This window comes from Aotus nancymaae, unplaced genomic scaffold (genome assembly GCF_030222135.1).
Source record: "Aotus nancymaae isolate 86718 unplaced genomic scaffold, 86718_ANA_hifiasm-v0.15.2.pri h1tg000103l, whole genome shotgun sequence".
In the NCBI taxonomy this organism is placed as follows: domain Eukaryota; kingdom Metazoa; phylum Chordata; class Mammalia; order Primates; family Aotidae; genus Aotus; species Aotus nancymaae.
Window position 1 is genome coordinate 3,939,010 of NW_026988518.1, and position 14,707 is coordinate 3,953,716.

Below are 14,707 nucleotides of genomic sequence, written 5' to 3' on the forward strand. Positions count from 1 at the left end.
AAGTGAATATCGGACACAAAAAGTGTTGCAGAAAGGTGATTTTATCTAGGTAGAGAAAAGAGAAGGAAAGGAGAAGAGAAAGGCTTCCACGAAGAGTGTGGAAGGGGATTCCAGAGGGGAAAATCCCGGAGGGAGCTCCTACCGTGTGGGACAGGATTCCAGAATGTTGGAAATCTGGCACAGGTGAGGGAGAGTGGACTTTTTCCTGGGAGAAACTCCCACCTTCTCTAAGACCCTGAGCCAATGAAAGGAGTTCCTTAGAACTTCCGCTGGTGTGATTGACTTTTAGCTTCTTCCCGGGCCCGCGAAATTCAAACATAAACCGTTGAATCTCCCGGATGGAGAGAGATGGGAGCGGGGCATGGCGCTGGGAAATTCTTGCCCTTAAAGCTACGCCCCCTCATGGACTGGAAAGAGAACACATTCACTCATTTAGAGTGCAAACTCTTGATTCTGGGGTTCAAGGCCTCTAACCAGAAGCCCCTAAGCCACCTATGGCAGTATTTGCCATCATTTCTACACAATTCCTCCCTACCCATTCTCACCTAAGTTCCTTTGCCATGCTTCCTGCCCGAGAGGCACGCCTCTTCCCCTACGCCCAGTGAAACTCTTTATCTGTCATTCTTCTGGGCCACATTTAATTTCTACCTCCTGAGTTCTTGAGTCTACAAAGCGATCTCCATTCTCTGAAATCTTACAACTCTTGTTATTTTAACCACTTCTTTAACATTGACTACTTGTACCGTATATAATTAGTTAACTATTTCAGAGGTCTTGGTTTTTATTCCCGCTGGAAGATTGTACCCAAGCTCTTTGAGGGCAGCGACCGTGCCTTTCTTTTTACAACACTTTCTCCCTTCCCTGAATCCACTGAAACTGAGCATTTGGTAGAGTGTGTTTTATTTGAATTAACACATACAAGAGCAAAATATAGCATATTCCCTAAGGGAACCAATTATAAATTTTGTTTAAAGGAGCATTAAAAAGTTAAATTAAAAAGCTCACATTGGCAGAAGATAAAAAAGTTTTAACCACCAGCTGCTGCTGATATAGGGACATTTGATAATGAAAAACAGATACAAATCTTAAAGGAAAAGGTCTTGTGAGTAAATTGGAAGGGATGATGGTTAAATAGAAGGAGAAAATATGCAAATCCTGTAATATACTTTTTTAAAAAAAATCAACTAACGTCTGTGTATCCCCTTTCCTTGTAGACTGTAAACTCCATGAGGCCAATTATCCCATCCGCCTTGTTTATCACAGTAAAGCCAATGCCTGACTCTCAGTGAGAGGGATCCAGTAAACATTTCTGGAATGATAAACCGCCGTTGTAGAACCAGAATACATTTTGAAGTGAGTATGTCTATAGAGGTGGCAGACACTTGATAGTGCAGTGCAGAATTTGCACCCAATTCCTGCAGTGGCAACTAGGGATTGACGGACACAAGCAAAGTATTAAAAACACTATTGATGAAATTTGTTTAGTCAGGGGGAAAACCTCTGTACCATAGAGGCTAAATCCACATTAGTTGCAGGCAGGAAGTCTGAGAGCTGTCATTAACAGAGGGCCTCTGATGAAAGAGGAGTGATCAAAGCATCATTGAACAACATGGAACTAGACCACTGCAGATGAGCAGAGGACATAGAAACTGATGTGAAGAGTGGGCAGAGAAGAGACTCAGGGCCAGGCGCGGTGGCTCATGCCTGTAATCCCAGCACTTTGGGAGGCCGAGGCGGGTGGATAACGAGGTCAAGAGATCGAGACCATCCTGATCAACATGGTGAAACCCCGTCTCTACTAAAAATACAAAAAATTAGCTGGGCACGGTGGCACGTGCCTGTAATCCCAGCTACTCAGGAGGCTGAGGCAGGAGAATTGCCTGAACCCAGGAGGCGGAGGTTGCGGTGAGCCGAGATCGTGCCATTGCACTCCAGCCTGGGTAACAAGAGCGAAACTCCGCCTCAAAAAAAAAAAAAAAGAAGAGACTCAGACTAGTCCCAAAGACGAGTGTTCCTAACTTCTACTTACAGGCTTTACGAGAATCTTTGTGAAGAAAAAAATGGTAGTTTTATCAGTAAGTTTTTTCTAGATTTTACTGCAAAAACAAATGACCCTCAACTCTAAGTGGCTTAAGACTGCAAAGCTTGATCACATTTTAGATTGGCTGTAGGTCTGCTGAAGCCCTGTTTACTTTCTCTTTATTCTAGAACACTGGCCAGTGCAGCAGCTATTATCTGGGATCCTGCCAAACTTGGATTGCCAAATTTAGCAAATGAAAATATAAAACATCCAATTAAATTTGGATTTGAGATAAATAACGGATGATTGTTAGTTGCAGACATAATATCCCTTGCAATATTTGGGATATACTTATGCCAAAAAAGATTTGTTGTTTATCTGACTCTGATTTAACTGTGTGCCCTGTATGTTTTTGTTTTTTTTTTCCTGGCAACCCTTTGCCGGATTCATGAAAGACAAAAAAGAAAAATGATGTGACCTCATGAAGGCTTTTACACCTTTTATTCAGGAGTGTCATTTGGCCGGGTGCGGTGGCTCACACCTGTAATCCCAGCACTTTAGGAGGCCAAGGAGGGCAGATCACTTGAGGTCAGGAGTTTGAGACCAGCCTGGCCAACATGGCGAAACCCCATCTCTACCAAAATTTACAAAAATTAGCTGGGCATTGTGGCACACTTATAATCCCAGGTACTCGGGAAGCTGAGGCACAAGAATCACTTAAACTTGGGTGGTGGAGTGAGTCGAGATAGTGCCACTGCACTCCAGCCTGGGTGACAGAATAAGACCCTGTCTCAATTTAAAAAAAAAAAAAGTGGCATTTGACACTTCCATTCTTCTTACTCATTGGCCAAACAAGGCACATGATTAAACTAGTATTATTGGGCTAAGAGGCACCATCCTCCCTTACAGATAAGCCTGGCAAAGGGCAGCCATATCAGTGTGTATCACTCATTTATGTGGTGTGTGTGTGTGTGTGTGTGTGTGTGTGCATGCACATGCGCACGTTGGGGTGGGGGTGCTTTTATCTCTATAAAGGAGCTACAATAACTCCTTCCACTAGTGTTAAGAAGTAGCTGGAACAGGAAGGGCCACTTGACATCTGTACCCTCTCATTCTCTGAGCTGTCAAGGGAACAGAAGTTCCTGAAACTGTTCTAGTTGAGGGAACCACTTTAATTTGACAGTGAGGGGTCATTTCTGTTAGAGTGATTGCCTTAGGTCTCATTATTTTAGGGCAAAGCCCTTGATTGTGGTGAGTGAGCAGTGACTGAGAAAGCAAATTTGATTGGGAGAAGAAAGTGGTTTGCTAGCAGAGGCTAACACATCTCTGAAGGGTTCACATTTGCCTGTGGCCCATGGCCTCTTCCACACCTCCTCCTTGGGGGCCACCTTCCTTCTTCACACACTCATTAGCTGGCTCTTCTTTGTAACTGTTTTTGCAATCAAAGGTTCACCTTGTTCATGTTTCACTACATGTCAAGTGATATTTTTCTAGAGGACAGGGTGATGGTAGATAGAGATATGAGCCAGTGACACACAGAATTTTCCTGGTTCCAACAGCCTTCTTCGTTTGGCCTAAGGTCTTACATATATTCAAATTCTTTCATGAAAAACTAATTGCTAACTTTCTTTATTATTTTGTGTCACCAAGAATTCATTATTTACTTAATACAATGGGTGAAAATCGTTTGCATTTCCAAGATCAATCACAATAGAATTAGATTCTTGAAATAGCCTGGAGTATGATAAATACAAAGATCTACATGGACTTCTAGTTTGCTGGGGTTTTTTTCTGTTCAAGTCTGTTTCTAAATATTATTTTCCTACTTCATTATAATATGCTTCATATTCAGAGTTTGCCTAAACAGGACATTTAGCTAATGAAGTGAGATAATGGGGAATTAAATGGTTTTCAGTGTGAAGAGAACAACATTATTTACAGGGTATATTGCTGATTAAGATTTCTTTTTCTTTTAAAAAGAGACAAAATGATAATTAAGCTCCTCAAACAAAAAGTCATTCCCAACTTGTGATATGGTGTGATCACATGGGATTACCTAATTTAATACCAATCACACAATAATATTTTGAATGGGCTAGTATAAAATGAACTTATACACTTTCATATTGAATATGCTGGTATAAAATCAACTTACACACTGGTTGTCACAATTGCTGACAATTGGTGTGAATATATAGGCAAAAAGTATGGATCATCTCAAAACACATAAGTTTATCCAAAATTTCATAAATATCTTTATTTGAGTGCTATCACGGTGGTATCAGCACGTAGAAATAGAAATGAACTATGCAGCTTTAGATTTCAAGCACTAGGGATTGGCAAAATGTTCGTTTTAGATGATGGGGCAAAACTTCCAGATATTGAAAAATACATAAAAATAAACTAGGTGATACAGGCCACAATAAACGTCACCTGATCCCATTATTAATTCATTTTGTATTTGAATATATTTAAAAGTCTTGATAATTTTCAGCTTTTCTTAAAATATAAAGTATTGATAATTTTCAATTTTATATGTGTGTTTATGTGTGTGTGTTTATAATATGTACAAATTATTCTATGGCTGAGAATTAAGATTCCAGAACTCAAAGAAGCATTTTAACATCATCTCATTCTAGGGTGGCAGAATCTGGTCCAGGTCCTGCTGGTTCAGGTCCTGGCAGATGTTGCTGAGTAATGGGAATTTTTTTTCTGCAGAGTCCAGACTGAGAATCACGATGCTTTTTAAAATAGCAGTGCAAACCTGGGCAACATAGTGAGACCCTGTCTCTACAAAAAATTAAATTAGCTGGGTGTGGTGGCATGTGCATTATAGTTTCCGCCACTCAGGAGGGTGAGGTGGGAGGATGGCTAGAGCCCAGGAGTGCAAGGCTCCAGTGAGCCATGATCACACCACTGAACTCCAGCCTGGACGACAGAGCAAGATCCCATCTCGAAAATAAAAACAAAAACAAAAACAAACCAACCCAAAAAGACATAGGAGTTCAGGTAGCACTAGCAATTGGTCTGAGTTGACCTGCAAGAGGGAACCCCTTTGCTGTTGCTGAGAGCCCAACCTCCTTTATCTTACAGGAGAGGATGCTGCAGTGGGTCGGCTTTGGTTTACAAGTCCATTGTACATCTACTTCACCAGGCTGTTTAGGCAATTTAATTTAACACAGACACTTTTAAATGACAGTTTCCTTTTGTATGGCATTATTGATATGGAATATCATATAAGCATTATCTCTTCCAATAATATTAGAAAAGAAATAAAAGAGAAAATTGTCCTTTTATTTAGCAGACACATTTAGTGAAAAAAGGGAGTTGCATAAAAACAGAAAAATATAGAGACATTCTATTTTGTAATTCAAGCGAATTTCAGCATTGTTCTAAGTATTTTATATTCTCAGTTGTTGAAAATGATTTGGGGGTGGGGAGAGAAAGACAGATAGACTTGGAATGGCGGATTCTGTATGTAGAGGGCCTGGTGTGGATGTTCCTGAGCCTAAGACTGATCTAATCAGTAATCTGCCATCTGATGATGCATTGATGCTCTGGAGAAAACAGGAGGTAAATAAGAACTGGGAGACAGAGGGAACCCAGCATTCTTGTTAAGCACCACAAGATGGGAAATCTGTATTTTCACTGTGTGACTCAATACCTTCTGTGCATATTGTCCCATGCTGGGAAAATAGCTCTTAGTGGTTTTTTTTCAGTTTTGAATTAAGTGGAGGGTATACAAAGAAAGATTTATTTTAGAAGTACCTGTTTTGTAGTCTCAACTTCTGGGGATGCAATGGCAAAAGCAGGGTAGCTCAAGGCATAACTGATAAGCAAAGAAGCAAATTCTCAGTTTATTCAGCTTCCATGTGCTTCCCACCCACCTTCCCTAATTAGCTGACACACTGTTCATTCTACTGAGGTACCCTCTGTCCTAGACCTCTTACAATGTGGATTAAAACCTGTCTGGCGAGAATCTGACAATATCATTATTACTGAAGTGTAAATGACTAATAAAATGTTATCTTCTGTAGAGACGTTTGCATTTTAACAGGGACAAAGCCTTAAGCCAAAATAATCTGGGTCTTTTGTTTATTTTGTTCCCCTTGTATTTTTATCACACTAATCTTCCTATGCTGAGAAAGACAGTTCAGTGTAATCTTCAAAGGTCATCATTATGTAAGTCAAGCAGCTTTGATGGGTTTGGGGATCAACTACCCACAATGATACATCTAGTTTTAAATGTAGAAATAAATTTTGTTCCGTGAAAAATAATTTTTTTTCTGTTTGCCCTCAGTATGAGGGACTCTCTATTTTTGTGATCTGCTTGAAATGATTACAATGTCCTCACTGGCCCCCAACCCAGAGGGGTAGTGTCTTTTTTGAGATCTCTTCCTTCTCACAATATGATTCTCAACCCTTCACAAAGACCTCTCATCGTCCATCTCTAGGCTGGGGCCCAGAGCATGGTCCCATTAGAAGTATCATGCTTAAATGCTATTTGATAATCATTGCTTTTTCTCTCCTTTATCCCCAACCAAGGCTCTTTCTCATATTCCCAAATGCATTTTGTAAACGCTACAGTGCTAAACAAAAGTGAATCCACATTATCTCTGTGGTCATATTATCATTTCAAATTTTTCTGGAGTCAGGAGAAACTGACATTGGGTCATCAGATTTTGGTGGATTGGATTATTAAAAGTGAGCCAAATTAAAGGGTTTGTTAGGATTTGCAGGGACATATTCTTAAACACATACTTTTGTGATAGTTGTCATTAAATGTTTAAATTTCTAATGAATAAAATGACCCTAGAATAGGACAGGGAAAAAAAAACTTAAAAGGAACATGATGGCTCAAGTTTTGATTATTATATGACTAAAACTTCAACTAGGATAAACTCCGGCAATATTTCAAACTGTAGGCAAGCTAGTGAAGAAAAAAGGACACACTGACTCATGTACTCTGCATTTGGCAAAAAAGATTGTTGAAGTTAAAAAGAAACTAGTGGAGTAGAATAAGACCTCTAGAAGAAATATGGGACTGAATCTTATGTATTTCCTCAATTTGAAAGGTAAGACAATTATTTCCTGTTTTAAGTGAACACTACTGCTCTTGAGGCTGTCCCTGGTCATTTCCTGAAACAAACATATTTACGAAGTGACCACTGGGTGTGTGTCAATGATCTAAGAACTGAGGGATATGGAAAACCGTGGACTGATCTTTACTCTTGCTGAGCTTCCTCTCCTTTCTCGGAAAATGTGTGCCCAGTGTTAGCAATGCAGATCAATGACCTTCCACCACAGGGCAGTCGGTCAGGGGCTTAAATTAAACAGGTTCAATACATTTTTGTGTGTGTACTTATTCCCCCTTTAAAAATCAACATTTGAAAGAAAGATGCAGAGCAAAATATCTAGAAACACAAATTTAAAAATCAAAATAGGAAGTGAATCACTACGGTTGCAAGAAAAGACATCGACAAATGAGATGCTGCAATGTATTTCCCCTCTGGACTAGAAGTCCGAGGAAAAAAAAAATCTAAGCTTATGCCTTCATGGAACCAAATTGTTCAGGTGCTAGAAGCATTATGCCTTGAGATATTTTGCCAAGTAAGCGGTGTCTCATTCTATACTAAAGAAAACCGCATTCTTTCTCGCACTTACCAAAAAATGAAAAAAATAAATCGCACCTCTATTCAGAGCCCAAGTTGTCATCAGAAAGGAAAAGGTTGGAGTTCATTTATCATGTGCATTTCTATGGCTACGAAGATAATTGGGTTGATTCCGTCCAGCCTTTTCTTCTCTCACATTTTAATTGAAAAGCCGCCAGAGTGTTGGAAGCACAGAGCTGGCCTGAGACTTGAGTAGACTTCAGTTAGGCAGCGATGGAGTCGACTGACAACCAGAAAACAGACAAAGTGGTCTGTCGGACCAGGAGCCTGTTGTGTTAATGCCTGAAACTTACTGGAAAAAGGGTGATGGGGGAAGCCATACATTCTGTATCTATTTTCTGCTGGCAAATCCAGGTTTCATTTCTGGCTACATTAATTTAACGTACTGATCAAAGCATTTTTGTCAGAGTGAATACCTGACTTTGGGACAGTTTTTAGCCCATAGAATTTAAGCAAAGCCTGGTTGATTAAAATGAAGGGCCAGAGGGCAAATGGTATGGGAGTCAGCAGAGAGCGAAACCAGTCTGTAACTTTTGGGCAGCGTTAAATGGGCATACATTTAACATCATTTTCATTTTTCATCATTGAACTCGCCCCTCTTAAAACTTTGCAGGTTCGGTTGGTCAAGATTTTATGATTGAAGGTACTGTCTAAGCATGCTCAAGGTGTGCCTAGAAGATTAATTTATAAGCTCTTCTGACTCTGAATCTCCAACGTTTATTCTGTCTATGTGTTGTTTGCATAATGCACTTTTGTACAGCTAAAGCACTACCTATAAAGGGATTATTTTCATATTCAGCACATTAAAAATCCAGCTCAATTCGCAGATCCCATTCTGTGTTTATGCCTGAGATAACAGGTGAAAAGTATCTCATTACAAGTGTCCATGAAGCAAACATAAGAACGCGAATGTTTGAGGAGAGAATGTGCCCCTACTGAAATTAATTCCCCAATGGTTTTATTAAAGTCTGCAAATTGCATTATTTTCCCATCATATTTGAAATATTGTCCTCCTTTAATGCCTGCTCTAACCCATGCCATACCATCTTCCCTGGAGTGTCTAGACATGGTGTCTTAGATTTATGTGTATGATCTCAGTGTGTTACAACATCACTCCTGACTAATGCATTATTACAATACTTACAGATATTCCCAAGTGCCACTGTATTGATTAGAAAATCACCAATCTGCATATGCACACCATCTGTGCTGCAGAGAAGCAAAACATGCAGGATGACATTTGCCTTATTTGAAGGCAGATTCAGAAACCACTAATAGAACGAAGAGGGAATTCTCTTTTGCAGAGAAGTGATTTGGTTTTTTAGAATAGAAAAAAAAAGTGCATAATATGAATTTTATAGAACTGTATAGTATGAAGTGTTTAAAACTAGTCACCTTTCTCTCTTTTCAGGTATATGGAAAGCCCAGGTCTCAGCATACAAACAACATGCTTAACCATTCAGATCCTGAAAATGATACCATGTCAGGACCACTGGTGCCATGAAATTGATAAATCTCAGCTCAACTGCAGCCGCCCTTTGGTAGAAAAGCCGCCTGTAGTGAGCAGTCGGTTGTGTCTCAGTGGAAAGGCCGAAAGCATGCCTGCAAAAGATGAATGAGACACTCACCTACTGGGCTGAAATGCTTTTAAAGGACAGGAATCTGTTTATCTTTGATTGATTGTTCAGTCTGATACTTTCCTTTATAAAGTTTATTGACTACAAGCACATAAATCAAAGAAAAACAAATCACAGGTTCAATTTTGGGGGCATCGACATCCTGCCATCTCTGCAGCAACTGCTCATACAAGTCAAGGGGGCAGGAATAAGGATGCAAGTAACTAGGGGAAAAAAATCACATGATGGAAACGGCCAACAGGAATTCCTACCCTTATTATTCTCCTAATGGCTCTTTAGATGGCAAATGTCTTGATACATACTATACAGCCAGTAGTTTAGGCAGCTGTTGGAATGTGGATGATAAAAAAATGAAACAACAACAAACTTTTTAAAAACAATTACAAGCAAATGACATTGAGATCTGCCATTTTTGAATGTCTCCTATTTTGTATCACTCGATTTGTTCCCAGTCTTATTTATTAAAGTATATTTATTCAACTTCCTCAATGCTTAAGAAAAAAAATAGAAAAATAATAAAGCAAAAATTATGACTTTTGAGTCAAGTGAGAGAATAGCTGCAGGAGGCTCTAATCACATCCCCCAGTCCTGCCCTGTCCCAGTGTAAGATGTCACCATGCCGCCTGGCCTAATGAGGAGCTCTTTCCACCAGGACTGTGGGGTAAATTCTAACATGGAATAACCCACATGGCTTTGTGCCAGGAAGCCTAATGATGCATCACATTGTGTCACCTTTTAAACTAAGTGTACATAGACTAGAATATCTACAGAAAGTGCCCTGTTAGTGTGGGTATGTGCCTTTCTCACAATTAGTTAGGACAACAACATGTTTCTCACTGAAGAGTCAACAGCAGCCTTCTCAATTTTTTTTTAAGTATCCTGGACATATACTTTAAAAATTAAAAATAACTGCATTCTTTATTTCTTGTGCTCTTCTCAAGTTTATTATTTTCAACTTGTTGCCTTTTAGTCAGATGACAATTACTTGTGGGACACTACAGAATTCAGGGTGCTGTTATCTTTGGGTGCCATAGGCCTGTCTCTGAACACATTTTTTGTATTTCAAGTAAAATTAGAGAAAGAGAAGAGATGGGGGCAAAGGGGGAGACAAAAACCAACCCTCTACATGTGGCTATCTGTAGGAATTTCCAAACGACCACCCCAGATAGAAGTCATAGTATAACAACTGAGCCATGGAAGGTAAAGCCAGCCCCAAGTGACAGCAGCTGTAGAAAATTGAGAGAAGGAGCTGGCTGCTGGGCAGAGTGTAAAATGCATCCTTGCCTCTCCTCTGCAGGAACTCGGAGGACCTCACAAAACCTTCCCAAGAGCAAATATCACTTTGTAGTGGTCACCGCTGTTGGAGTCACTAATGAGGCCTAATTGGAGGACAGAGTCTGCCCGTGCACATTAGCATCTCTAAGTTGTCCCAATTAAGGAACAAGATACAACAGGGTGGGCATTGTTTGGGTACTGGTGCCCCACTCGGGTGTGCTGTGAGGAACAAGGCCAAAGGCTGAGTGCCTGCAACCACCCAATTTGTGACCTAATTGCTAATTGATGCACAACCCTAGGTGGCCTGCTGTTTCTTAATGATGTTTGAGACAGTTTGGGGTCCTAGAACAACAAGCTTGTTTTGGAATAAAGCCAACAATTTATCTCCATTTATCAGTGCTTTACTTGTGTTATCAAGAAACACACACACACATACACATTGCAGGATGGGAATAAGAAACACAACTCAGTACTCTACTGTAAGTAGAAGCGGCCCATCACCATTAACAGGCAGAAAATCTCGTCTAATTTGGTGTGTAAAGCAATGTTAAAGAATATACTTCTGGAGCATAAAGAAAAAAATAGAGAAATGGATAGCACATTATAGATTAAAGATGAGATCACAGCAAGAACCTTTTAAAATTCAAGGAATTTATCTCAGAACCACTGCCTATGAGAATGTCTTCATTATCACATTTGCTTCGGTCCGTTTCTGGTCTTCACGTTTTCAGGCGACTGTGGAATGAGTAGAAAAGTTTTAGATGTCTTACAAGGACTGAGGAAGGAGAGTTATTTTTGACAAGATAAAAACAAGAATGGACTGAAACTTTTTACTCATAACTTTATTCAATTAATAATGAAAGTTCCAGGCACTCATAGATATTAGGGTTTACAGGATGGACAAAACTAATCTAATCTCTGACTTCTCAGAATTTAGACATTAGCAAACAAAGGTCATTCAATGTAATGAAAGTAACAATAGTTAAATTTTATTTTGTTTTTAAGAACATACTAAGCGAGGAGAGAATGATAACTCAATCTAAGGGTCAGGGAATTTCCTGAAGAAATTCTGAGACATTGGGGAAATCATTCCTCTGCCCTGGGAATACAACTGATTTGTACTGCCCCTTAGAGTCATTGCGTTAGTCTACTCTCACACTGTTATAAAGAACTTTCCAAGACTGGGTAATTTATAAAGAAAAGAAGTTTAATTGACTCGCAGTTCCATATGGCTGTGGAGGCCTCAGGAAACTTACAATCACGGTGGAAGGCGAAGTAGAGACAGGCACCGTCTTCACAAGGTGGCAAAAGAGAGAATGACTGAAGGAGGAACTTGCCAAGCACTTATAAACCAGCAGATCTCATGAGAACTTACTCACTATCACAAGAACAGTATGAGGGAAACTACCGTCATGATTCAATTACCTCCACCTGGTCTCTCCCTTGACAGGTAGTGTTTATGGGGATTACAATTTGAGATGAGATGTGGGTGAAGTCACAAAGTCTAATCATTATAAAGTGATATTTGGACTGGTTTTAAAATTAAGAAGTAACACATTTTTTTTTGACAAACATAGCATAGTGGTTTTAAATACACCTGATTCAAGATGGCCGATTAGGAGGAAGTCGGGATCGCAGCTCCGAAAGAAGGCGCAGAGGGTGAGTGGACGCCGCATTTCCAGACAGATTTTTACTGACCACAGACCAGGGGATTAACAGGAGGAGGAGCCGCACGGGTCACCAGCGCCGCTGGTTTGAGCGGGGCGGTGCGCCGCTTGGCCTACGCCCTGAGGTGGGGGGGCGGCGGATCCACGTACAGAGCGAGAGAGACTGAATCACCTCTGAGCCAGCAAGGGGAGCTGAAGCAGGGATTCAAGCCAGGACACTCCCGGGCAAGGGCACGCCACGAATCTCAGAGCCGCTGCTTTGGCTGATGCAGCGGCTCACAGGGCAGCGGATTTTTACTGCCCACAGACCAGGAGATTCACAGGTGGTGAAGCTCCACGGGTTGCCAGCGCCGCTGGTTGGACTGGCGCGGCTGCTCTGCCTGCACCCGAGACAGGGAGCAGCGGCCCCTTGTGCAGAGTGAGCGAGACCGGCTCTCCTCTGGGCCAGCAAGGGGAGCTGAGGCAGGGACTCAACCCAAGAGTTTCCTGGGCAAAGAGGACGCCTCCGGAAACACGGCTGAACACCGGACGGTCCAGCTCTGTGGAGGAGGGGCGTCACCCACTGGGAAACACCCTGCAGTTCCCAGGACAATTTGCCCACAGCAGCTCAACGAAGCCTCTGCAGGCTGAGTGTGACTAGGCTGCCACCTTGTGGGCAGGGAAAACCATTGCAACAGCGGAAAATCATAACGCCCTAATTCCCTGGGACAGACCACCTAGGGGGAAGAAAAGGGGGTTTATGAGTTCAGCTACTACAGACTTAAAATTACCAAAATCAGAAAGACAGCAACTACAAAGTCGATAGGTGGATAAATCCACAAAGATGGGAAGAAACCAGCACAAAAAGGATGAAAACACCCAAAACCAGAACACCTCTCCTTCTACAAGGGAGCACAACTCCTCACCAGCAAGGGAACAAGACTGGATGGAGAATGAGCGTGATGAAATGACAGAATCAGCTTTCAGAAAGTGGATAATAAGAAACTTCCGTGAGCTAAAAGAACATGTTCTAACCCAATGCAAAGAAACTAAGAACCTTGAAAAAAGACTTGACGAAATGTTAACGAGAATGGACAACTTAGAGAGGAATATGAGCGAATTGATGGAGCTGAAAAACACAACACGAGAACTTCGCGAAGCATGCACAAGTTTCAACAGCCGAATTGACCAAGCAGAAGAAAGAATATCAGAGGTCGAAGATCAACTCAATGAAATAAAACGAGAAGGCAAGATTAGAGAAAACAGGGTAAAAAGGAATGAACAGAGTCAACAAGAAATATGGGACTATGTGAAAAGACCTAATCTACGTTTGATAGGAGTACCTGAATGTGACGAAGAGAATGCATCCAAGCTGGAAAATACTCTTCAGGATATTATCCAGGAAAACTTCCCCAACCTAGCAAGGCAGGCCAATATTCAAGTCCAGGAAATACAGAGAACACCACAAAGATATTCCTCTAGAAGAGCAACCCCAAGGCACATAATCGTCAGATTCGCCAGGGTTGAAATGAAGGAGAAAATACTAAGGGCAGCCAGAGAGAAAGGTCGGGTTACCCACAAAGGGAAGCCCATCAGACTTACAGCAGATCTCTCAGCAGAAACCCTACAGGCCAGAAGGGAGTGGGGGCCAATATTCAACATCCTTAAAGAAAAGAACTTTCAACCCAGAATTTCATATCCAGCCAAACTAAGCTTCATAAGTGAAGGAAAAATAAAATCCTTTGAGAACAAGCAAGCACTCAGAGATTTCATCACCACCAGACCAGCTTTACAAGAGCTCCTGAAGGAGGCACTACACATAGAAAAAAACAACCTGTACCAGCCACTCCAAAAATGCACGAAATGGTAAAGAGCAGCAACACAATGAAGAATCTGCATCAACCAATGGGAAAAACAGCCAGCTAGCATCAAAATGACAGGATCAAATTCACACATAACAATATTAACCCTAAATGTAAACGGACTAAATGCCCCAATCAAAAGACACAGATTGGCAAATTGGATAAAAAGCCAAAACCCATCAGTGTGCTGTATCCAGGAAACCCACCTCACAAGCAAGGATACACAAAGGCTCAAAATAAAGGGATGGAGGAAGATTTACCAAGCAAATGGAGAGCAAAAAAAAGCAGGAGTTGCAATTCTCATCTCTGATAAAATAGACTTTAAAGCAACAAAGATCAAAAGAGACAAAGAAGGACATTACATAATGGTAAAAGGATCAATGCAACAAGAAGAGCTAACGATCCTAAATATATATGCACCTAATACAGGAGCACCTAGATACATAAGGCAAGTTCTTAAAGACTTACAAAGAGACCTAGACTCCCACACAATAATAGTGGGAGACTTCAACACCCCATTGTCAATATTAGACAGATCAACGAGACAGAAAATTAACAAGGATATCCAGGACTTGAACTCAGACCTGGAACAAGC

General features: G+C 40.9%; 1 long non-coding RNA gene across 1 annotated transcript; it reads left to right on the top strand.

The window, feature by feature from the left end:
* LOC105721389 (uncharacterized) lies at positions 1-9,218 on the top strand. Its single transcript, XR_001108319.2, has 4 exons — positions 1-183; positions 1,215-1,353; positions 6,946-7,095; positions 9,104-9,218. It is a non-coding gene; the product is annotated as an uncharacterized LOC105721389 (long non-coding RNA).
* The last annotated feature ends 5,489 nt before the right edge of the window (positions 9,219-14,707 follow it).